At 38.8% G+C, this 9,494-nt stretch overlaps 1 pseudogene; it reads left to right on the top strand.

The window, feature by feature from the left end:
* The first annotated feature begins 2,865 nt into the window (after positions 1–2,865).
* Positions 2,866–4,153, top strand: LOC138397320 (protein FAM76A-like; annotated as a pseudogene).
* The last annotated feature ends 5,341 nt before the right edge of the window (positions 4,154–9,494 follow it).

Here is a 9,494-nt window from a genome sequence, read left to right as displayed (position 1 = left end):
TTGCCCAGTGGCAGCAATTGACAACTCAGTCATAAAGAATTCACAGTGGTGCATAAATTTATCAATTTAATTTTTTATGTTCCTGTGAGAAGTGATGTACCAAAATATTTTCTAATCTTAGGTGAGATCAACTCTTACAATTAAACAAGAAAAGAAACAAAATGTCATTTACATTTGTGCTTGCCTAATTTAATGATAGCAGGCTTTTCAGTGTATAAAAGTTAAACTTGAATGAATAAAATTGGAGAGGTGCTCTGTTAGCGTGCATTTCTTTAATTTGCTCATTTCCTTACTGCCCAAATTTGGGATATGTAATGCCAACTTTGGAGATATATATTAATAACAATATTTCATAAGCACATTTTCTAAAATAATGCAAAACAGTATGATGCATTTGTTGGAGGGAGGATGGGCTATGAATTTGGATACTTCTGGGTTCAGATCTTGGCTCTACCACTTACTCATTACATGACCTTGCCTGAGTCACTTACCCTCTCGGAGTCTTGTTTATTTCAACTATAAAATGGAATAAAAAAATCTACCACATAGTGTTGTTATGGGGATTAATGAGTTAGCAACTGTAAAATGTTGAGTACAGCTAGTGTGAACAAATGCCTAGCTAATTTTTTTTCAAATTTTCTTCCATAATAGCGTCCTTTTTGTTACAGGTTGTTGGAAGGGGAGATGGTGAGAGGAAGAAACTATACAAATCTCCTGGGTGATCAGGTAGCTGCTCCAACAGGTAGCAATATTCCCCATTCCAGTTTCTCCCTTGCTCCTACTCCACCTCCTCATCACAAGCAAGGCTCATCAGCAACAGCAGTCCCCTCGAAAAATCAATCAGGTACTGTAGAGTACCCTGCATAACAATTATTTGGGTAGTTTTCCTCTTTTTTACATAATACTTTCATTCTAAAACAGAAGATAAGCTTTGGCAACATCTGGGTGCTGCCCACCAAAATCTTCAATAATCATTGAGACTCATCAATCTTAAGTCTGGTTAACCACTCCCTACTCCCCCTGACACAAGTCTCTCCCCACTGTGTCCAGCCCTCCTACCCCTCACCAGAATTCTCATCTCATAGTTTAGCTTTGGGCCTGTCTTTCCATTCTCAAGAACATTTCCTAAAGTTAAACTTCTTATTATGGCTTTCATAGCCTTGAAAAATCTGAAATTCATCTTCCTTTCTATTCTGTCTCTCACTACTCACTGTCATGAGGTCAAAGAGAGTTATTGATCAGTCCTGAACATGCCCTAAACCACATACCTTAATTATTGCTGTTCTAATTAATTTTTCAAATTTCCATTTGGAACTATTATAATCCTGGCCTTTCTTTAAAAGCCAATTAACATATCTTACGTTCTTTCGCTTAATCTACCTAAAACTCACACTTATCCTTCCTTCATTACCTGAACACTTACTCACCATTTAAATTCCAAATGTGAGAGTTATTTCCTCTTTGAAGTCCCCTAAGACTGAATCCCCCCATGTCCCCAATTTCAGGTATAATTGATCACTGCACTAAATTACCTGTTGCATATTACCCTTGTAGTCTTTCTCTGGAGTATTTTGCTGGTCTCACTTGTTCACCTCTCCTCCATTAGACTGTATATCCTTCAAGGGCAGGTTCTATATGCCCAGCACATACTACCAATTTCTCTATTTAGTGTCCCTAAATGCATTTGCTAAATGAATGGACCTCTTCATGAAAACTTCACCGTTCTTTCCCAGATCCCATCCAAATAAATCTCTTTTCTCTTTGTGTCATGATATCCCTCTGTGCCTCTATGATTAGACAAACTAACCACAGTATTCCTGGATGTGTGGTTCTGTATGTCCTTGTCTTTTCCTTCTTACTAGATAGAAAACTCCCTAAAAAAAGAAAACAGGGTTTCTCCCAAGGAGGGGCTCATACCTACCACAGTTTCTCAGATAGTAATTTTTAGTGAGTATTAACAGTGTTGTAACTCTTTAAACCAAATTAGAAAGGCTATCAGAAGAATGTGACTCATGCTTGCTCTTTAGAGAGATATTACTATCACTTGCAAAAGTTAGTGTAGTTTAAATCAAATTTTTAAATCTCTAAAATATTAATAGAAGGTCAGGTCCACCAAAATTCTCCAGACCAGGAGTTAGAAACCAGCTAGTAGTGAAAGAATCATGTACCTTTGGTATAAAACAATAACTAGCAGTAATTACTACAATAAACTTGACAGAGTTTTTGACTGCTGCCAAGTGCTATTGTCAAATCTTCCAGTTTTTCAAAAGAAGCCTGAAATACATATTTCATATAATATCTCCCAAACTGTTTAATGTTGGTAACCAATGCATTTTTGTTTTAAAAGAAACAAAAATACTGTGCAAGTGAAACATCATACATCTGTAAGTCAGGTGAGGCTTATAAACTGCCAGTTTTTTTGTAACTATCTTCTCTAGGTTGATTATAATACCTCCTAGTTTTTGAGGGTTTATTTTGAGCAATGCCCCATGCTAAGAACTTTGCATCAATTATACAATTAAATTTGCATCCCTGTGATCTGGGCACAGTTGATCTGGATAACATTAAGATACTCACTTTACAGATGAGGATACTCAGACACTGGAAATTTAAGTTACACACATCAGACATTCTCAAACACATCATATTCTCTTGAGCAAACTTAGATTTTTGACTGACTGCAATATAAAAATGGCTTTGAGTCATACACAGTTATAGCACAAATGTGTGCTATAATTTCACTTTTTCCTCCCCCGCAGATTTCTGAAATACCTGATCAAAACAAAACTAAGGTTGAGAACTGCTCTATGAAATTGAGTAAAATTGGGCCGGCCAGCAGGGCAGTGAGCACGGCCCGGGCCGGACATGGCGGCGCTCTACACCTGCACCAAATGCCACCAGCTCTTCCCCTTTGAGACGCTGTCTCAGGGGGCAGCAGCTGTGCAAGGAATGTCGGATTGCACACCCTGTCGTGAAGTGCACCTACTGCAGGACTGAGTACCAGCAGGAGAGTAAAAACAATACAATATGCAAGAAATGTGCTCAGAATGTGCAGTTGTATGAAACGCCCAAACCTTGTCAGTATTGCAACACAATTGCAGCATTTATTGGCAATAAATGCCAGCACTTCACAAATTCAGAGATGCATGGACCACCCTATTCTTGTGAACAGTGCAAGCAACAATATGCATTTGACAGGAAAGATGATAGAAATAAGGTAGATGGGAAATTGCTGTGCTTGCTGTGCACACTTTCATACAAACAGGTCCTTCAGAAGACCAAAGAGCAGAGGAAACACCTGGGCAGCTCTTCTCATGCTGGCTGGCCATCAGGAGAAGGAGCAGTATAGTCGCCTGAGTGGTGGTGGCCATTATACCAGCCAGAAAACACTTTCTACATCTTCAATTCAAAATGAAATCCCTAGGCCGGGCGCGGTGGCTCACGCCTGTAATCCTAGCTCTCTGGGAGGCCGAGGTGGGCGGATCGTTTGAGCTCAGGAGTTCGAGACCAGCCTGAGCAAGAGCGAGACCCCATCTCTACTAAAAATAGAAAGAATTATATGGACAGCTAAAAATATATATAGAAAAAAATTAGCCGGGCATGGTGGCGCATGCCTGTAGTCCCAGCTACTCGGGAGGCTGAGACAGGAGGATCGCTTGAGCTCAGGAGTTTGAGGTTGCTGTGAGCTAGGCTGACGCCACGGCACTCACTCTAGCCTGGGCAACAGAGTGAGACTCTGTCTCAAAAAAAAAAAAAAAAAAAAAAAAAAAAAAAAAGAAATCCCAAAGAAAAAGTCCAAGTTTGAGTCCATCACAACTAATGGAGACAGCTTTTCCCCAGACCTGGCTCTGGACTCACCAGGCATTGACCACTTTGTCATCATTGCCCAGCTGAAGGAAGAAGTGGCTACCCCGAAGAAGATGTTGCATCAAAAGGATCAAATGATTTTCAAGAAGGAGAAAAAGAGTACAGAGTTAAAGGCTTATTTTCAATACCAGGAATCTCAGATGACAGCCAAAATGAAACAGATGGAGAAACCCACAAAGAAGTTACAGAACAATTGCAGGCCAAAAACTGAGAGCTCCTGAAGCAGGCAGCTGCCTTGTCCAAGAGCAAGAAGTCTGAGAAGTAGGGATCTATCACCTCTCTGTGAGAGACCATGAGGAGGCTCCCTTGCAACAGCAAATGGAGTTGTCCTGGGTTAGGATTGGCGACCTGGCTGTTCTCTGGGAATTGTAAGCTTTCTTAAGAAATCTCTATTTCATCACAGTTATCCTTCTTTGTGCGATTGCAGTGGGCTGAATGGAAACACTTGGTTTGTACTGTCTTATGACTGCATGCTTGAGTGTTTGGAGTTTCAAGCTCTCTTTCTCTTTCTCTCACTTCTAGAACCTCTACTCTTCTTCCTCTTCTCTTCCCTTCTCTCTCTCTCTCTCTCTCTCTCTTTTGGTACTAGTCTTTTTTTTTTTTTCGTGGTAGCCACTACTCAGTATAATGTGCAGAATGATTTTTTTTTTTTTTTTGGTTCATCATTGCATCCTGCCATACCCACAAGCAAATCGTTTCGCATTAATTTATATCACTGCCACCTTCTGAACTTTGAAAACTGCCTCCTTAAGACTTGGTACAATGGAAGAGGTTTTCTCTCTCCAATAAATCTTTTGCTTCAGGGTATCTGTTGAGTTTTTTCCAGATATATTATGTATGAACTTTGTACTATGTATAGCCAGAGCTGTATTTATTTAAAAAAAAAAAAAAAAAACTTTTTCTTGATAAAGGAATAATGGTAGTCTAGCCGGTCCTTCTTGTAAAACCGATGCCTCTTGAAAAAAATAGTCCTATTCTCTACCTTTTAGTAAAAGAATCAGATCTTTTCTTTCTTGTTACTTTGGAGTCTTAAAAGCTGATTACTAAGGTGGAATAATTCAATGCATACGTATGGAGTTAAGTGCCTTTTGGAGGATTTCTTGGAAGAATATTTAAGGAAATAACGGAGATAGCGAAGATTTGAATGCTCTGTCTTTTTAAGTAAGGGCAGAAAGAAAAGTTGTCCAGCTTGTACTGGACAACTTCTCTTTCCTGACTGTTTTATGTGATTGATTTTAAATTCTCACACTGCCACTTCTTTTTTAAAAAATATCCTTTATTTGCTTCTATCAGTTGTCATACTGGGCTACTGTCAGAGAACATTTGTTTTTTTTACATGAGCAGATTAAAAATGGGATAATATTTGAACCATAGAGCATTTCTGGGGTCAGCATGAGCTGCTCAAGTAAGGACTCTAAGTCCAATTGGGAGGAGTGACATCACCATACTTCTCCCAACCCCTCATCACCCACCCCCGCCTATACACGCCCTGCTTTGAATGGAAAGGTGGAAATAGGTACTTAGAAGCACATGGCCTCAGCCGGAGTTGTGTGTGCCCTGTCTTTCCTTCTTGACCCAGTAGGCACATGGATTTACTTTTCCAGGAAAGAGGATAGATTTGCATTTCTACCCATACTCTCAGGTCCTCTATGTGGTGTTTGTGAAAGGAGGTAGGGATGTATAGTGCCATGAAACAGAGCAAAACTGACTATCATGGAATTAATGCAGGGTGGACTAGAGTTAGAAATAATCACGAGGGCAGATGACATTTGTACCTCAGTCTATCAAAATAGTAGCAGTAAATTTAACTTGCTAGGCATCTCCTAGAAGCAAATGCTCTATAATTTGTGATAGCATTCTCATAAGTGGAGCCATGCACATAATTGGACTAAAATGTGGAAATGGGTAGCTTCCCTCTGATGGGAGATACAATGGACCATGTTGCTTATATAATCACCCCAGTAGGGGATGTAATTTCCTTCTAGCAAGGGAAATGGCAGTGCTAAATAGTTTTATAACTTTTTGAATGAGAAACTTTTAGGTAAAGATAAACTGTCAGATGGTATTTTTCAGATGCATTTGCACTGACTATGGGGAAAAGATTGTGAAAAATGATAGTCATGGGGTTTTTCTTTTTAATTTTAAAGACTGAAATCCTGTTATGTAAAGTATGACAACATGAAAACACATACTTAGCTTTATACTAAATCCTTTTTAAAGGTCTTGGCAAATAATATAAAGCAAATTCACACATTTTCTAACTTTCTGTAACTTCCAAAAAGGGAAGGAAAAACCTCAGTCCTGAAATTTTGATTTTTAAAAATCATTACATTGTTTTACCATGAAATTGAGTAGCTAATTTTTGGTAACACTTTTTGTTTCTTTGTATGTTTGTAATGGACATTTTAAAACATGGAATGTTTTAGTTTGTACAGACTTTCACAAATGTGTGTTAATAAAAATTCATATTAATTCCAAAAAATTGAGTAAAATTGCTAAAGCTTGCTATGTATCATATGAAAATACTACCTTAAGGTTACAACTATTAGTCTTCCAAAAGACAGCCCACCATAAATATTGCATAGGAAAAAAGCTTAAATATCTTTATCCAAATACGAGCTTAAAGCCAGGAAGAATATTAAAAATCGGGGAGGAAAGCAAGAAAGATGGCACAGACATTTGGAAAAGATTAAAATTAGTATATACTGCATTCAGCAAACTTTTTGAATATGGACTATATTCACAGGTGTGTGCAAGAATCTATTTTAATAGCCTAGAAGACAGACAATGATGTCAGATTTAAGAGACATTTTAGACATAGAGTTAATAGGAATTGATGAATAATTTGGAGTGGAGGGTACCTGAGAGGGAATAATCAGAGATAACGACTCAGAGAGTGAGAGGAGGATAGTGGTGTCATTAAACAACATAAAGCAAAGGGGAAGGGGCAAAGCTTGGCGTCGAGTATATAAAGGAGAATATTGACAACAGAGGAGAGTTTCCAGAGGCACAATGAAGAGGACAGATGGACACTCAGTAAGATAAGAGCTAGGAGGGTGAGGTTGAATTGGACAGAGATGAGATGGCAATGACAGTTTGGGAGAGCACAGCAGGCCAGGCAGCCTTGTCTCCCACGTTGTAATCATGAGTCACAATAAGAATTAGAAAATTTCCAAATTGCCTGCAGGGTCACAGTAATGATGGAGGAGGGTAGTGCATAAAAGTCCAGTTCCAACATTCCAAATGGTACTATGATATCACAGTTCAGTGGCTTCAACTCCATGAAATCACTACTTATAGTTTTTAAGATGTAATCAAGCCCACTGGGGTTTTCAAATTGTGCTGTGCAAAGCCCTAACAATTTTATGCAGGGGGTTGGGGTCCAAAGAACACTGAAGAGATTAAGTTCTGGGCTGCTACCCTCACCAATCAGTGAAATTCTCTCAATTTTTTTTTTTTTTTTTTACATGTTAGGCTTCTCAGTTAAAAAGAATCCTATTGCTTGGGGGGAAAAAAAGCTTTAAAAATTCACTGAGGAATCTTGATCAATTATGAAGTACATCTTAAGTAATTTGTTATGCATCATAAAGTAATGAAGTTTATAAATTACAGTGGATTAAAAGTTATCCCATTAATATTTTCACTCTAACATTTCTAACTGCATTCTTGAGTGGAAGAGAAAAAAAATACACCCAGTGTGGTAAGATTTTTATAAAATCCAGTTATACCCATGGGAGTGTGCTGTCCATGTGAAAGTCATCCTTCTAGACATTCTTTTCTCCCTGCCCCTCGCGCCCCAAGAGACAGGCTCTCACTCTGTTGCCCAGGCTGGAATGCAGTGGTTCAAACATAGCTCACTGCATTCTCAAACTCCTGAGCTCAAACAATTCTCCTGCCTCAGCCTCCAAGTAGCTAGGAATACATGCCAGCTAATTTTTTTAAATTATTTTTTGTAGTGACGGGGGTCTCGCTGTGTTGCCCAGGCTGGTTTCGAACCCCTGGCCTCAAGTGATTCTCCCACCTCGGCCTCCTGAAGTGCTGGGAATACAGGCATGAGCCACTGTGCCCAGCCCATAAGTGTTAGTTGAGAATGGCCATCTTGATAACAAGCAAAGTCCTTAAAACTTGGAGAATGTTCAACACCACTTCCAGACTAGGACCAGAGAAGGATAGATGGCTCACTGTAGGGTCAAAGAGAGAAGTCCTTCCTAAGGACCACGGTGAAAGCTGTGAACATCCTTGCACAAAGGTGTTCCATTAAAGGACTTCATGGACATAAAGGGACAAACTAAGCTAAAATCTATTCAGAAAAGCCAAACCAAAGCAACACCAACTCTATCATGAAAAAGCAGGAAGTAAGTGGAAGCGAGTGTGAGGGTCATGAGAAAGGAGATTAACTCAAAGCAAATTTAAGTCTGCAAGTGTGTGCATTAGAATTCTGAGCTCTCTTAAACAGGTGACACAGGAAAATAAATGCCCTAATTCTGCCTCAAGGAGCATTTACTCTTTAAACCTCAATAACAACAGCTTTTTAAAAACTACATCTCAACTTACATGATAATTCATGGGAAGTTTTGAATGAATAAGAATAAAAAAATACATTTTATAAGATTTTATTGACAGTATAATTTCACTGTACCCTTTGTGTAAACATTCAGGGTTGTGTTTCCATGTGCCTTATCTCAGCCTCATCATATAGGCGTGATGAAATTTGCAAAGTAAATAAAGACCTGATGCAGGAAACAGCCCAGGAAAAAAAAAAAATAAGATGCTTGGCTACCAGGAGTCAAAACTGAATTTTGCTGTCAGGACAAAAATATAAAAATCAAAAGCAGAATCTTTGGGGAGCAAGTCTCTGGGTACAATATAAAGATATTAATAGTTCTCTAGAAATGCAGTTGTAAGAGGGTATGACATGGTAATAGAGCAAAGACTCAGCAGTTTTAACCATAGGCAATAACCATGGAAGAGGAGTTCTCCAGAGAGTGAAAGAGATAGGATCTGGTACAGCAAACAGATCAACACTCATTCAATTCCAGATTTTGTAGTAGAGGCTTACTAAGCCTGTTGGTAGGAACTAATGTAGAAACACCAGGGCCTGCTTTCCCTGTAATTTCAAGAAATTCTTCTTCCTCCCTGTCATGTCTCCTTCATTCAGTTGCCTGATAACAAAAATATCATAATTTATTTAATTAAAAAAAAAATTTTTTTTTAGAGATGGGGTCTCCCTGTGTTACCCAGGCTGATCTTGAAAAACTGGACTCAAGTGATTCTCCTGTCTCCGCCGCTCAGTGCCAGGATTACAGGCATGAGCCACCACGCCTGGCCTAATAATGTAATACTATCATTAATAATGTGTGGAATATTTATTGCTAGGCATTGTGTTAAACTTTTAAAATATATCATTTAATTTAGCCCTCATAAGAAACCAATGTTATTATTATCAATGACAGTACCAATGGATGTCTTTAACACACACATACCCACACACCAACAATCACCATCAGCCAGTCCCCATTCTTTGATAGAGACAACTGATTTTTTGAAAAGTGCTATGCAAGCTCAGTGTAAGACTCCCTTTCCAATCAGATGGCAAGCATAAGCCTCTTCTAAAGAGAAATTCTGGA

The sequence above is a fragment of the Eulemur rufifrons genome, chromosome 16 (genome assembly GCF_041146395.1).
Source record: "Eulemur rufifrons isolate Redbay chromosome 16, OSU_ERuf_1, whole genome shotgun sequence".
Classification (NCBI taxonomy): Eukaryota; Metazoa; Chordata; class Mammalia; order Primates; family Lemuridae; genus Eulemur; species Eulemur rufifrons.
The sequence above is the reverse complement of the archived record's forward strand: the minus strand, read 5'-3'. Positions and strand labels throughout refer to the sequence as shown.